At 38.0% G+C, this 16843-nt stretch overlaps 1 protein-coding gene across 13 annotated transcripts in view; it reads left to right on the plus strand.

Moving 5' to 3' along the window:
* Positions 1-16843, plus strand: part of ATF7IP (activating transcription factor 7 interacting protein) — a 102341-nt gene that overhangs the window by 19484 nt on the left and 66014 nt on the right. The window lies entirely within an intron of this gene.

Below are 16843 nucleotides of genomic sequence, written 5' to 3' on the forward strand. Positions count from 1 at the left end.
TGGAGATGCATGAACAGACCAAGGAAAACATGGTTGCTTTAAGGTAGACGGCAGCTCAAGATAGGAATGTGGAACTGGCAGTAGATGGGCCTCGTCCAGTTGAAGGAATAATTGAAGAGAATAAAACCAAAAAGGTGGAAGGGCAAAGTAGGCAGGTAGATTATTTGAGTTTAAAATGGCAGTGATAGGGACTAAAAGTATTGGAGCCATTCTGAAACAGACTGTGGGAATTAAGGCCAGTAAATGTGCTGCGAAGGAGAACTATGACTGGTTGATATTGAGGAGGGGGGAATTTAATGATAATAGGGAAAGGTAATACTTCTGCATTGATATGGCAGAGTGAAATGGTGCATGCTTGGGCCAAGTGAATCTTTTTTGTAGGTATCATTTGCTTTGAAACCATTGATAACTTAAGATTTGATACAGGAGACAGTTTTTTTCGTCAGTTACAAGTCTGGTTATATGCATGTCCAGATTAAAAACAAAACCAAAATGGTGTGTGTGAGAAAGTATGTAAATAGGTATGTGGTAGATTTTGCCAAGTAAATTACATTAGAAATTGCAGTTAACAACTATAAAGGTTGCCCATAAAGGGCAAATTATGTTAAAATCAGTCTTGCTTTCATTGTAAAGTGAAGGAAGCAATTCGGGGCCACTCCCTCCTTTTCTGTAAAGTGTAAGTGCAAGGGTGGCCGAGGAGAAATGGCATTGAATGTGGTGTGGAAAATGTAGAAGACTGATTAAAAGTTACAAAACGTTTCTAATGGAAAACCATGACTAGTAAAGCAAAGGATAACAAAGATGAGATTGTTAGAAATTGAGAAATAATTCTAACAGTAACATAGGTGACGATAACGTGATTTGTAGTGAAAGAGAAAAAGCAGAAGATTACAGTAAATATTTCTTTGGGTTTTTTAGATAGAAGTGAGATTACATTACAATATTTCACAGGCGACTTAAATACTTAAAGTCTAGAAGTTACAAGGAGGACACTAAAGAGTCCATGATAGACATTTCTTAACAAAGGCTGTAAGCAGGTCTTTGTAATCTGCACCCAGGAGTTCTAAAAGAATTGGCTGAGAATATTTTTTTTCTGAGGTGTCCCTCCCAATAACACAAAACACAATGGAAATTCCAGAAGACCTTGAAGGCTTCTTATTTAAAAAGGTCAAGCAGGATGACCTAAATAACTATTTAGCCTCACATCAACCCTGGAGAAAAATAATGGAGGGACAGCTGAGGGGTTCAGTAAACGCAAAAGAATATTATTAGAATTAATGCTGAGGTGGTTTGATTGGGAAAAAAAAAAAATTATTTAAAAAAGTAACCTAACATAATTTGTTTTAGAACAAGGTTCCTTGGTGTAAATATCCAACTCATATAATGCAATTATGATACAGTCTTTTTCTTAAAAAACAAACAACTCTTTTTTTTTTTTTTTTTTTTTTTTTTTTTTCCCACCCCACCCCTCCTTTTTAAAGCTTTTGAAGGGGAGAGGGATAGGAAGTATGTTCCAAGTAAAGTTTGTTTTCAGTTGGTGTTGTAAAGCAGTTACTGTTGTTAACTTGTAAAGCATGGAAAGGTTGACTCTTACCATCATCTGGATCATTTGCTTAGCAGGACTCACTCAAACAGTCTCCTGTTGCACAGCAAAATCTGAAGTTGTACATTTAGAAACCATCCGTTATAGAACATACTTGCTTAACAGGAAACCCTACCCTGGAATAAAGCAGGGATCATAGAGACCAAAAAAGTGACCTAAAGTTGCAAATAGAAAGTTCATGTGGAAGGGCTGAAATTCTGTTGAATACAGAGAAGGAGTAAGGAAGTCATACGCTTTATTAGTCTGCCTTGGTTATACTGGTGATGTGAATTCTGCATCAATACAGGTTTGAGTCCTGTTGTCCATGGGTTTGGGGTGTTTTTTAGGAAATTAGGAAGGATCCTGTGAAAAGGCACAAAAATTACTCTGTCTTAAGGACACAAAATCATAACATAATTTAAAAGTTAAACCAATAGTGTAGGTTGGAAGGAACCTCTGGAGGTCATCTAGTTTGACATCTTCAAAAAAGGCTAACTTTGAAATTAGACCCATTTGCTCCAGTGTTTTGTCAGGGTGAGGTTTTAAAATTGGCAAAGGTGGAGGTTCCATAGCCACCTGTACAAGCTGCTTCAGTGTTTGACCACCCTTGTGGTGAAGAACTGTTCTCTGTATCTGTCTGGAATTTCCCTTGGTGCAAGCTGTACATGTTTCCTCTTGTCAGTGTGCTGTGCATTTCTGAAAACCATCTGGCTTTGTCTTATCTGCGAATGCCGATTAGGTTGTTGAAGAGAGTAATTTGTTCTCCTCCTTTAGCTATCTTATTCTTCACGCTACACAAATTCAGCTCACTAGTCTCATCTCATCTGTCATATTGTCCAGCCCTCAGCCATCTTCATGGCTCCACCGGACTTGCTTATCAATATCTCTTTCGCATTTGGGGTCCCAAAAGCAGATGTACCATATTTCAGATGAGCTTCACAGGTGCCAAGCAGAGTGTAATAATAATTTCCTTTGATCTGCAGGCTATGTTTTTACTTTTGCATCCCAGTCTTGAGTTTTAAAAGAAAGAATTCGTATAAAGCAGTAATTCCACTGAATATGTTCCTTTGGAAAGCAAGAATTACTAGTAAAATAGGCTTTCCAGTCCAGAGGGGGGGGGGAGGAAGTAATGGGAAGCTGGAGGTAGACCAAATAATACTTAAAAATGGTACCTTTTTTTTTTTTAATTATGCCGTGAGTGAGTAAAGGAAGCAGTGAATTTTCTTTCTTTGTGTTTGTGTTTTGTCTCTTTCCAGAAAGACATCTAATCTTGATTTGAAGACAGGCTTAAAAGAATGGCCAACCTATGGCACTTAGACGGCATATGGATTTGGAACAGCTGACATGTGACTTGCCCGCTATGCCAGCTCTGCAGCTGGGTTACATGGCATAATGTTGGCATGAAGTCTTCTATGAAATCTAAATTTCTGGTTGTTGCATACAGTTACCTAGTAGGGACTGTGACAACCTTTATCACTAGTTTGACTCCGATCCGGTTACACATTTAGCCAAACTGTGCCTGGCCTTATACTGGTGTGGTGAGACCCCACAAAAGTTATCTAGATCTTCTGCCCACGAATAATTTCTGGACCATCTCATCTCATGGCACTTAGCCAGATCAGATGTTTAGATGATGAGGTCAAGAAAGTTAGCCAGCTTTGCATTAGCCAAGTTTTTGGTTTCAACAAATGGATGGATAAGGACGTTTAATGGTCTGATGAGAATAGAAATGGTTCTTTTTGTTGTCATGCTTTATAATGTCTTCCTTAACTCTAGCAGTTTGGTGTTTTTCACCAAACATGTTATTGTTTCATCCCACCCCCTCCCTTCTGCAAGGACAGTGGGCAAGGCTTAATCTCTATGCAGCAGAACTTGTAACTGTTGAATGAAAACCTTTATGGTTCAAGAAAAGTAAAATACCTAATAATATTCAGTCATACTAGTGGTGTGTGGTCAGTGACCTTATCTTCTTTTTATTTACAATTTTATTTCTCTTTTGTTGTGGGTCTCTTTCTTCATTTATGGTCAGACTTGCCCTAAAATTTCACCTTATGGGATGTTTTCCTTTTGCACTTAAATCTGCTTTGTTTGGTTTGTTCTGATTGTTTTTTGTTTTTTTTTTTTTTTTTCAATCAAAGAGGATAATATTTATAGCTGGGAAAAGTATGACTTTTATACTGCCTTGTTTTAGAACTTAAATGACATGATCAGTCAAAAGCATATAGCTAGCAGTTGTGGCATAGGTGTGCACTCTGTGTGTTGAGGTGAGGGGGGAAGAGGTCCATGGTGTTCTCCATCAGCAGCCTCATAGAGGGAGGGGTGAAGCCTTGTTTAGCTATTCTAAATCCGAACTCTACTTAGGAAAGATCAGCTAATCTGTGCTGCAAACAATGACTATATTACCTTTACTGAAAATAGTTATGACGTTTTCTAGCTTTGGTTAAGGTAGAGCATCAGCAACTTCCAGTGCATGCAGTTGGTTTCATTATGGGGCCAGGAAGGCAAAATTACGAAGCTGTATCACGCCTGGATTTGCTATCACAAGATGTGATGGAAAGAGAATTCTGAAGATGCTGGAGCCCAGGATTTTGTGCTGACTGTCCTAATGGCGTCCATGACATGTTTGACAGCTGCAGGGAGAATGAAACTAATGTCTCATAAGCTAGTTCTCAAAGTGAGAAAGCTTTAGAATTGCATCTGCCTTCTTTTATTGGCTAGGATAAATGGAGTATCATGCATGCCAGCACAAGAGCTGCATGTGTGTTCCAGGAAGTGTTGCTGACAGTATAAGGCAAATTTTGTAAATAACTTGCATTCTCCAGACTAGGAAATTATCAGTCAACTCAATAATGGAGGAGAGGCATTACAAAACCAAGTCCAAGACTGTTCATTTGGCGCAGAAAATCCAGCTGTCATAGAACCATCAAAGTTAAAATGTTAAAACCTAACTTCCATGCCACTTAAAGTAGATGGTGCAGGCTCTCAGTTGGTTTGCACATGCCATGATTATTTCTAACCTAGTATGGGAGGTTAGAAAGCCTCCCCCTCCAGGGGAAGGCTTTGGTTTCGTCTTCTAAAGAGAAGTGATTGTTTCTAACAAAGAACTATCATTCATTTAACAAGGATGTTGGAACAACAGCCTACAGAATAATGAAAGTAGTTTAATGAATGCAAACCTGATAAAAGACGGGCTGATACTTGAGCTGGGAAAAGCTAACATTACTTATCCCTTAATAGCTACAGTGCTGTATGCTTGTATGCAAAATCTGATCAGTTTTTAATCTTTAAGCACAGTTATTGTTGTTTTTTTAAAATCTCAAGTCTGTTAATGAAAGCAGCATGTATCCCTGACTTACTAGTCCCTGTTTGCTGCTGACTTTCCCTAGAGGAAGATGGAAGCACTTTGGTGATCGGTATTCTAGTTACGGTAAAATGGAAAAGAAACTTTTCTTTGCGGCAAACAGCTGTGGTAATTAACTATTCTGATCAAATGCAGCACATGTAGTAGTGAAAGTTGTTGATGGGATCTTTTTTTTCCACACATGGAAGGATTGCTGTGATACTGCTGTAGCTTCTGCATCATTTGGGAAGGCCATCATACTGTTGGCAGCAGCCTTCTGTTTGAGAATTGTGCACTTTGAAAACAAGATGGAAATTCTCAGGATTTGTTGTCTATTAAAAAAATACATGTTAGCACCTGTGCTCAAACTTCTATCTTCAATTGGTTCTGAGTAATAAAGTCAGCTTTCAATTTTCTGAGTTTTGGGAAGAAACCATTTGGGTGTCCAGCATCACCGTCATGATTGTCAAGAAGGCTGGTCCAGGCAAAGCACCTGTGCAGGTACTGAAGTCAGGGAGCACTGTGAACCTGAGTCAATACTGTGAACCTGAGCCCACAGTACTCCTATGTTAGGATGTGGAGCCTAGTGCTTCGAAACTTTAGCATAAGTGAACTAGGTCCACTGAAAAACACAACAATCAAATGTAATCCTAAAATTTTAGGTTATCTCTAACGTGAACGGCCAAATGAGTAAAACAGCAGCATCTACTTCCCAGACCTCTTTTGCGTTATTCTGTGCCATATGACTAATTGCTTATATGCAAATGTATTGTGGTCTGGATATAATGTCAAGAAATTTTGCTAAACTCTTGTATCTGGGTGCCCATTATGGAAGTGAGAACGTTTCTGTGGACACCAAACTAAGCAGATACTCTCTAAGCTTTATAGCTTGCTCAAAGAATTGCTTCTTGGTTTGCAATAGTTGAAGTTCCAAGGAACAGAGAGCGGTTTTGATATAAAGCTCTTCTGAGTTATCACTGCCGAAATTAGATGACACAAAACTGTAGTGGTGGTGTTTCTCATTCATGTAATATGAAATTTGCATATGAGAATCCATGTTTGTTATTAGTTGTTTTCCCTGCAAAACATCACCATCTCTGCTTTCATTTTTTGACTTTTCCAGCAGTCTTAAAGGAAGACAGAGGTTACTGATAGAGCTGGGATGGCTTAGTTTGGGACAGCTGGTGTATTCATTGTTGTTCAGCTGCACAGGTCTTTACTTGTTTCACAGCTTTCTACATTTTTCTGGTTTGTAGTGACACTTCAACATAAATCTTTTGCCAGTTTTGTATGTCATTAAATACCTCGTAATGTTGATCAGCTCAGACATCTTTGTGACAGTAAAATTGCCCTCATGAACCAAAAGCGTGTTTTGGGTTTTCCCTAAACTTATGTGCTGTTTGAGCTTGGGTGAAGGGAGGTACACAGCTCTGTGTACAGGGAAGAAGAAATTGAATTCAGAGTTTTGAATATGTAGTCATACATGATGGAAAATGCATCTAGACAGCGTAGCTTAAGGAACTTCACATAGGTAGACACACACCACCACCTGCCCTGACACGTTCATCATCTGGTGATAAAGTACATATGCCACTGATAGTTGTGGCTTGAGTAGATTGAAAATGAGATGGAAAAAAATCTAAGCTACGATTTTAGCATTTTCCATCAACATTGCTTAAGGAGCTGTTGTAACTTCCTGGTTCTAGCTGCTCTTGTTCCTAGCCTTTGCCATCCTGTTCGTTATCTTGGCACAGCAAGGAGCTGGATCAGAAAACTGATCTGAAAGGCGGGGAGAGGGGGGAGGCTGGTTCAATGGCTCACTGTACTGTGTTTTACAAACTGTTCTGCTAACACAGTAGAAGTGGCATAGGGTGGCAATCAGGGGCTGAGGAATATGGGTGTACGATAGAACAGAACAGAACTTTTGATGGTTTCGGGGAAGGACCATATTTTACAAGGACAGAGAAAATTGAAGAATTCTTTGTTTCCAAGAGTGTTATGTATTTTTTGTGTGTTAAAGTTTTGCTTTTTGTTTGGAGGGGGTTGTAGTCTGATCTCTCGTATTGAATTTGGAAACTAGTCTTATTTTGTTGGCTTTACAGAAAGCTATGTCTATGTAGAATATGAGAAAGATCTACAAATGTGTGGAAGTTGTGGTGTAATGTGAGGTGGTTCTTTCTCACACTGTCATTTAGTCTTGCTGAATAAACACCCTTCTATTTTCAAGTCTTACTTCTGTTGAAATGCTTTCTGCCTTAGGTCTGTCTTCCTCTTCGTTTCCTTAGCTTCCTCTAATACAATGCAGAACATGGAGAAAACCACAGAGAACCAAACTAGATTTTTGTCTTTTCTTAAATTTGAGCATGTAGACAATCCTTCTTGTTTTCTTTTTCTTGGAGAAGTCCCCAGTCCTCTGAAAGGGTTCAGACTGGAGCAGGATTTTTTTCAACCTCTTTAAGGAAGATATTCCAAGAAGTGCTGGCAAGGCACTCTGTTGTAAAACCTTTCCTGATTGAGAGATGTGACTCTCCCTTGCTTGGATAAAAGTGGAAAGAAAGAGGAACCTGGACTGACTGAAACACTCAGTTTTTCTGAAGCTACTGTGGCAGTAAGGCATTGGCCAACAGGATTCTGAGAGTAAGAGGCTCTAAAGCTCATTACTCACTCTTCCTATCAGCCTTCATCATCTTTGCACAGTTTCAAAGTGAACCAGAGCTGTGTCATGCCAGCAGTGTCAGCCCAGTTGCGTCTCAGTCAGTTGAGAAAGAACTCTGATGGCTAGTTTTGGGTCTCATGGTTTAGAATCTGGTACTCCGGTCGTAGGCTGAACACACTCCGACTGTAACAAAGGATCTCCACTGAACAAAGCAGAGGTGTCTAGGACTCCCCTTGTGAATTCAGTATTTCAAACATGCGTAAGCCTTCAAGTTAAAAAGACTGTTTGAAAGAATAAACCCAGAGTCCTGCCATCAGAGGACTCCTATCTCAAATTCTGCTCTACATGATAAAAAGAATCGAGAAGGACTATATTTGGATCTTGCTGTGAAGCAAAACATACGCAGCCGCAGGAAAAAGGATACGCACTGGATTATTCCTTTCTTTAACTACTCTGAGATGGAGAGTGAGAAAATCCATCAAAGCCTGATTGACAAACGCAATGAGAATAACAGCAAAGGAAGCAGTTTTCTGTCATTATCATGTGAGGATTTTGTTAAAACTTGCTAAGCAGAATCTGTTTCTCTCTATTAGCATTTTGGAGAGACTATCCTAATACTGTCCATGAGAAAGCATGGCTTTCTCCAGTTCTGATGTACTTCTAGGGAGAAAGATTTGGCAGGACAGGGTATATTGTCCCTGTCAAACTATTCAGTATTTAAAAAAAAAACCAAAACAACTTTGATAAGGAAATCGCTATAAAAGAGGAAAAGCATACTATTAATCTAATCTGAGGTAGAATCATTATCGAGTATCATTCTTCTTAGAATAAAAAAACTTCATGTTTGGGATGAAGGCTTCTTCCTGGTAAAACTGAAAGACTGCTAGGCATTATAATTATACTGTTCATTCAAAATAAGATTCTTTATCCCTCCATAAGATGAATGTGCTGATATAGAAAGAAGACCTATTGCCAAACTACCTCGTAAGCAGACTAAATTTTTTTTTTTCCTTTTTTCAAGGCTTACCTGTGACTTACGCTATTGTAGCTATACTTATGGTTATAACCACTTAATTTGTTGGACCAATACTAGCGTAGATGGTAATCCAGCATCTGTTAAAAGGTGGGGAAAAATTTAACTGTTCATCTAGGCTCAATGCTGGGAAAGAATTCTTGGATTCTGTGTTTATAGTCGACTCAATTTAATACCAGTTCATTGCCATTATGGTACCTTCAAGGTCTTGCCATTTGAGGAAAAATACTATGAGCATTTTAGGAGGTTGACAGTATTGCTGGTTAACATGTTAATGTCGTCCTTTTGGATGGCTTCTTTTTGAAGTCTTCTTTTTGGATGGCAGCGTCACAGCTATAAAGCAGAGTGTTCAGTTAACAGTTTTCTCATAGATGAGCGTGGGGGGTGTCTTTTAACACTGTCCCAGCACGTTTAGTCTTGAATACTCACAGAAGACTTCACAGAAATTTCTTTTATTTCAAGGGAGAAAATAGAACTTATAGCAAACATTTGCCCTCTCAAAGCAAGTAGTTTTTTAAAAGTGTCCCTTCAAGGATCAATAGTTTCTTGTGCAGACAGTTTTCACTGGAGCAGTACAAGATTTTTAAAGAAGCTAGTAACGGCTTCCAAAGAAAATGGATTAGAAGGATTCTCAGGAGGCTCTCCAGTTCAACAGCTTCTGCTACTCTTTCCTCAGTGTTCTATTATTTAGAGAAAATCTTCCCCAAGAAGATCACATGATTACAAATGAATATGACCTGATTAATATTCACCTTTTGGGTACATAAATAGGATAATTTTATAATCACAAATGCAAACTTGGAGAGAGATGGTCACACATACAGAATCATCAGGAGAGTCTAGAGTAGCTCTGCAAAATGATAAGGAAACAGCTCAGCTATGTTATGTGCCAGCACATGAAGAAAGGTAATATATTGATGTCTTCACTCATTCAAAGAGAAATTTAGCCTTTGATTTTTGGGATAATGTGAAACTGCAGTACTTTCTTTACACGAAGCAAGCAAACAAGCATTGTGGCTTGCTGGTTCACCAGGCAAAAGTCAGCCTGCGGAGGAGCTATGTTCAGAATATTCCTTTTGATGTTAAAGGTTTCTGAGTAGAAACTTTCTGGAAATCAAGCTATTACAGCTAAACTTGTATCATCAAAATTTAAGACAGCTTTCCTTTGAGGCTGTTATACCATTTATCAGTGGAGGCATTCCTGAGTATAATTCATACTGTCTGCTTCTGGCATCTAACTCTGGGTGGCATTTAGGAAGCTTTGTAGAGAAGAAAAATGAAGTTCATTGTAGGTGATCACTTTGGCTGAGTGACTCTATGCAGGTGCATTTTTCTCCATATAATTTTCTATGGATTTTGGGAAGGGAAGCAGCCTAAAATAGCTGTATAAATTCTTCACATACTTCCACGTTTGCGATGATGGTGTTCCTGGATTGTTGCTTCATCAACTGCTTTTCTCCCTCCCACAATGGTAAAATTAAGGATGTTTTTTGTAGAGCTATTATGAGCTCTTCAGACTTCAGTTTGGAGAAGTCTTTTACAGACCAAGTATTAACCGCTACTTATAGTGCTGGCAGTATCTCTATAACCTGCCCATTGTTTTTTAGGTACAGGCTCAAAAACTTTTCCTGGATTGTTCTGGCAAAATCATTGCCAAATAATACATCGGTTAAGCTAAACTTGCAGCTTCATTTTTTTGGTGTTGCATACTACTGTGAATACTAGTTTGGTATTTTATGCAGACTGTCAATGCTTCATGAATTTGTAATGTCTTGTTTTCTTCATTTTTAAAGATTTGCAGTAGCAAGCAAAACAATGATCTCGTTGCTGGAAGAAGTGTGTTTTGCTTTTTTTACTTACATCCTTTCCACTTGGGAATGCAACACTGGCATTGGAGGTGGCTCTAGACCTGTTCTTTTTGAGCAGGAGGCGGCATGTGTCATAGGAGGTTTGTATGTCTAGATATGTTTCTCTGGTTCACTAGGCTAGTATCTATGATCTTAACCAGTCAGTATCAACGAAACGTTGCTGGCTCATTTACGTCCATAAGCTCACTGCCAGCTACCATGCAGAGCTGATGGTGTTGAATGGCTGCAGACTGGGACTTAGAGCTGTCTTTGAAAAGAATTCCACAGGGAAAAAAAGAAAAAGAAACCTATCATCCTAGAGGTGAAGTTTAAAGTCAGTAGTGTCTTTTAGAGTGTTTTTTTGTGCATCCTTCATAATTGCAAGCATCATTGGGTTCATTAATGAAGAGCCTCTTAACTCAAGATATAAAAAATACTTCTGGAAATGTAAGTTGATCTCATTTGAGGCCTTCAGCTCCTTATTCTAAAAGCCAGAAGTCTTAATTTATCAGGTGGAACATCTCTGCAGTCTTCCTTTTTATTGTGTCCTCTAAGAAACCTAGACAGAGAGAACCTGCAGCCTACTACATTCAAGAGGACATTTTGCATATAACTTTTTTCAGCTTGCTTCTTCAAGGACCTTTCTCTAGGATCTTGAGGAAACACAAAAGATGGAGTCTATGGAGTCTTTCTTGGTCATGGAGCAGAGATGCCCTCAGACTACAGATTTTAATTATTTTTTTGTTGTTGTTTAGAAGTCCACACTCCTTTGTAATATTAACAATAAGCTGTAATTCACAGAAAAATCAGATTCCTAGTACTATAGTGTTTTTCTACAGGTATAGCTATTGACATATGGTCATCCCACAACACAAAAGATAAATGCAAGCTATTTAGCAGCTAGAGCACCTTGTTCATAGAGACTGGTGATTGAATGGTTAATACAAGTGACAACACCTTTGTAAGTAACCAGCTTGCTTTGAATAATTTTAATGATCTTCATGGTTTACTGATCACAGAAATCCAGTCTTCAAAGGGACCTGTGTCAATATGAGTTTGCAAGAAAAATGATTAACCAAAGGGAAGCTTTTTAAATAAAGAGATACTGCCAAAAATATACTTATGATTTATTGAACTTAATCATGCAGCTGGATGAAGCAATATGCCAGACTTCAGAAGTCCATGGCAGAAGTACCTCTATGCAAAAATTCTTTAGAGTAGTATCTAGATCAGAGACAGTGTTAGAATGTCAGCTGCAAGCATCCCATCAAACCCTCTCTTGTCAAATGGGTGAAAAAATAATGCATGCAACATATTTTCCATAGTTTGGATATCCATAGTTTGGTATCCATATCCATACCCTTATCAACACATTTGGGAGGGATACCTCGAGCTGGGGATGGGCAATCTAGCTATATCATCTTTTAAAGTCATGGTATTTCTTCTTCTCTAAAGATGCTTAAGAATGTTTTTGGGAAACAAGGCCATCTAATTGGTCTGGCCAGGCAACTCTACCTTCCCATACTGACGGTGTAACAGCAGTGGGTTTTATATATTCATAGAAAGGGAAGAACCAAGTCCTTGTTCTTGCAGAGAGCTGTTAGGTCTGGATTTTGAAGCAAGGTGGTATTCTCAGACTGGTATTTTCAGGGGCGAATGTCTCTAAAACATATCCTTTCTTGAAGAGTACAGTTCACATGTGCCTCTCAATACAGAAGATCCCGAAACAAAAGAAAGGTCGTAATAGTCTTAAAACTGGCCATGCAGTTTCTGTACACACAGACTTCTTGGTTCATTCTCAGTGTCTGTCTTGTTGATGTGGTCTGGTAGCGTATGCCCCAGAAGGTTCTACTGTAAGTCCTGAACTAGATTTAACTTAAGTGAAAATGGAAACCCTCTTTTTCTGCAGTTTCCTTTGTCAGTCTGATACTGCTCTGAAATCTTACATGACTTTCATTTTTGATACTGACACAAAACTCTCTAGTTAACTCCTTTTTATGAAGGTTCATATTGCAAGGTGAGAAAGTGCAATAGCTGGATTGCTTGTAGATAATTTTTGATTTTACTCTGTATCCATGAGACATCTGTGTAATGTTAGTCAGGTTTGTCATCTCCTGTTTCCAATGCTTAACTAAGCACTTGCATTTTTCTCTGATCAGCTTAAGGCTATGAAGAGCTGTTGCCTGAAGCACATGTACGATTCCACTTATTTAGTATTTCATAAAAATATAGCTATTTACAGTTCTCATCCCAAGAGGCTGCACCTAATTATTAGAATTTTATCCTCTCGTCTCCTTCTTCCTCAATCCTTACTCAACCCAAAGGGAAATGTTATGACATACAGTTCATGTAACAGAACACTTACTACAGGACAATCAGGAATACTTCTTAATGCTTAAATGCTACTTAATAAGGTCAGGAGAGAGTTTATGAGAATAGGACTCTATGAACATTGACTAAACTATTTAAGGTGGCGCTGCATAGCAGTGGTGCTTATTCTGCTAGAGTTCTGTAAGACTCATTGCCTCTTTTAAATACTACTGCCATTTTGAAAGTGTGCAGAGTAACCGTGTGGGTCACAGGATGCTGTTCTGTAAGGTATTGCTTGGTAGGAAGCCCCTGTAGATTAGATGACAATCTGTGTGGGCAGTCTCATAAGGAGCAGTTCCCTCATAGCAATATTATCCACAGAAATATGTTGATTGGATGGATTTTTGCAGTCTGTTTTCTTTTCCTGCCACTGTGGAATCTGCTGCTGATGTTTGTGTATTAGTAGAGTCACTGAAGGTTGTTAAGATTGGTCCTTTTTTGGTAAGATGGAAGGAGAACGTGTATAGGCTCATGTGTGATGTTCTTTGACTGAGGGGATTGACTCTCATTACGGAGTATATGTATTTCAAGAGCAGAATAAATCTAGATAATATGCTAACTGCTCTGTGGTTTGAATTTTTTATTATTGTTGTGACTGTGAAAGTCTCAACTTTCTGTTCTTGCTTACCTTAAGTGGAGAAACTAGAAATCAGAAAAGACAAGACAGTTGCTGAAACTGCGTAGGGTTTCTGTAGTGCTGTGATGGCTGTTTCTTGCCATATGCAAATGTTCTAAGATACTTTATCTGCAGAAGATACACATAGATATCTAGAAAAGCATAGGAGAAAAGAGGCTTTTCTCTCTCTTTGTGTTTTGCTACCTCTGATTTTTGATGGCTTAATGTGCAGACTTGAGGGGAAAACGTCTTTATGGGAGAGGATCACTAAAAGAGAATTGTATGGGCAGATTCCTGTTTCATAAAGATTTCCATAAAGAAAAAGCATTCACTGATCCCCGAAAAATATACTTGATTGCATTTCATAAAACACTTGTGAAAAGCTTACTTTTTCATTTGGTATCTGATGTTATGCAATCAGTGCTTTATGGATCTGTGGAAAAGGAGAGGAATGAAATGGGGGTTATTAAAAGAGCGTTAGGTTCCAGTGAATATTCCCAAATGGCAAATGTCAAAATTGAGATGAAACTAAGAGATGTTGCTTAGCAACTGTGGTAGTCTCTCATGGCCACAGATGAATACAGTGAGTGTTTACAGCAGCAGTGCTGCTGTAAAGTGAGTCTGTCTGAAGAAGGATGTCTAAAGAAGCTAGTTTTCCTTATGAAATTCAATAGCGATTTATTCCTTGTTCTGGTGAACCTTCAAACTACCTTTGTCAGGGATCGGAATCAGCAACCTGGCAATAAAACTGGTTTTGCAAATTGATGTATTCCTAGTGGTAAACATCACTTTCTATCAAATATTTTGGTATTATATTTTGTATTTTAGTAGCAATAAGCTCTAGTATTTATGTTCCTTGATTTGTCTTCAGAATTTGAGGCAGGATTATACTGGATTAGTTGTGCATCGGCCATAGTAGCAGAACTGGGAGAAAAAAATATTTCATTATATCTGAGGATAAACTGCTTTCAGTATTTTTTTTTTGTATTGCGTCAGCCCTAATATTCTCCTTGACCCTTGTAACACTCCCTGCTGTATATTTATTCAACTGTATTGTGCATTCTTAAAGAAGTTCTGCAAACCCTACTGGCAGCAGCTTAATTTCTTCTTTCCTTCGCTTAAAGATTTCCTAGTGCAAACATACTTCGAAATCTAACTGCTTCCTTATGCAACTTGTGAACTGTTTTGAACATCTTTCTGGAATGAAATTTTGCAGGTCGAAGATGAGTAAATGGGATGTGAAGGTTGAAACCTATGTATAAAAGCACAGTCTAAATTTGTGGAAATTTTAACAATGCTCATTTTAATCAACAAGTTTTGTAGATGTGAGGATCTGAATTGAAAATGCATTGCATTGTTTTGCACTTCGTGAAGTTTATCCTCATGTTTATGCTTGAATTCTTTGAATTAAAGAAAAAAAATAAATACCAAAAAAAGTGCTTTATTTTTGACAGGCACTTTAAAGTCTTAGTCAGTTGCTCAGTGTGTCCTAGTTTGGCCTTCTGAAAATAACCTTCCCCTTCTAGAATGGGGTCTTGAGGCCTTGCAGTGTACCTTGCCCTTAAAACAAAGACGTTCATAGTAGTGTTTATTTGACATCCCGTTTGTTTATGTTGTTATGTAGGGTATTCCTAAATAAAAACAAATTCTGAAGCATACCCTCTCTTTTCGTTACTTCTGCTTCACTCTTAAAACCACTGTCTTTATCTATTTGCATCTAAAGTATGTCATGCAACTTGAAGAATTTTGTAAGATTCTGTTGAACTTCATATTTCTTGCACTGTCTTCAAGTATATCTCTCTGTATTTTTATCAGCAGCATTTGCTGAATTAATGGTTTGTCTCACCATGTCAGAAAGGTAGACAGTCAAGTCAAAAAATGAATTCAAGAAGATGGTGCAAAATGAAGCTCTAATCATGCTGGCTGACCAAAGAAATGGAAGTCAGTTACTTGGAATTCATTTCTCAGGTCTGATAGAAGTCTGTGGTTTATATCATATAAATCAGAAGTTATATTTTAGAAGCAGAGTTTTACTTCAGTTGTAGCAATTTTTTGCACATCTGACCAGAGATGCTAGACAGGCTGAATTTGTTTTTCCAGGAGGAAGGTGGCTAAAGATAAGTTCACTTCTCCTTATTTCAGTCTGATCTTCTACTGTTTGCATGCATTTTTCAGCTTCCATATGCAAGAATTATATTTAAAACCCTATGCAAATAAAACTGGATCCATCCTTTAGACTTTTCTAGACTTTTCTTATTGTAAACCATCTGATTGTATCTTCTCCAAGCATATATATCTCTATAAATACAAAATATATAATATTTTATATACTTTATATATGTTTGTGTAGGTATAAAACATATTCAGAGGAGTGCCTTTGTGGTTTTTTTAATGGCTTAGCTTATTGGTGGAAGATTGGTTAGTTCCTCCACTCTGCAATTACTGCTGTCTTGCTGAAGTTGTAACACTCCTTCAGAAGACTGGTGGACTAGTCATTTATCCACCTTTAAAGGTCCTGTTTTAGAGGGGTTTTTCATGTTTGGCAGCTAATGCTGATCTTTTGGTCATAAAATCAGTCTTACCTCTGAGTTCATAGAATAGCCCGGGTTGGAAGGAACCTCGGAAGGTCATCTGGTCCAGCCTTCCTTGGGAAAGGGAGCCTAGATGAGATTATCTATCACCCTGTCCAGTTGCATCTTGAAAACTCCAGCGATGGGGATTTTACCACATCCCTGGGGAGCTTGTCCAATGAATCATTGTTCTCACTGTAAAATAAATAAATCTTTCTTATAATGAGACAAAAGTTATTCCTCTCGATGATTCTTTACCCACCAACTGATTTTAGCCAAACTTTCAAAGTACAGAAACATCGAAGTTAGTTCCTACAAGCTTTCTGAGAATCGCTAGTTGGCTGGAAGTAGAAGGAATCTCAAGTTAGTATTCCTACTGAGGTAGAGGCAGTAAGAAAAAACAATAAACAGGCAGAAAAAATAAACATACACACAAAATCAGGAAGTATTTTCTACGTTTTTTTAATATTAAAAAAAAACAAACTGTGAAAATAGGAGATTGTTGCTTTGTGGATTTTCAGATTATCTTGAAGTTAAACTCTAGAAGTTATTTTAATCCTTAGACAGCAAATGCTGATAAGCTGCACAAGACGGTACATTTATTATTTGTATCATACTTCACCGTATAATAAAAAACCACAAATGATTACTTGTAAGCTGTCTTTAATACTTAGTGAAGAGGTTTAGATAAGCATAAACTCCAATTGTGTGGTATATGCCAAGCAGAACTAGTGTTTGGGCAGGGGTTATTCTGTTTATCTTCTTTCCTAATATGGTTTCTGGAGGTTTTCTTAAACTTTATTTTCAGGAAACAATAGCACTAGGGAAA

The sequence above is a fragment of the Larus michahellis genome, chromosome 1 (genome assembly GCF_964199755.1).
Source record: "Larus michahellis chromosome 1, bLarMic1.1, whole genome shotgun sequence".
Lineage (NCBI taxonomy): Eukaryota > Metazoa > Chordata > Aves > Charadriiformes > Laridae > Larus > Larus michahellis.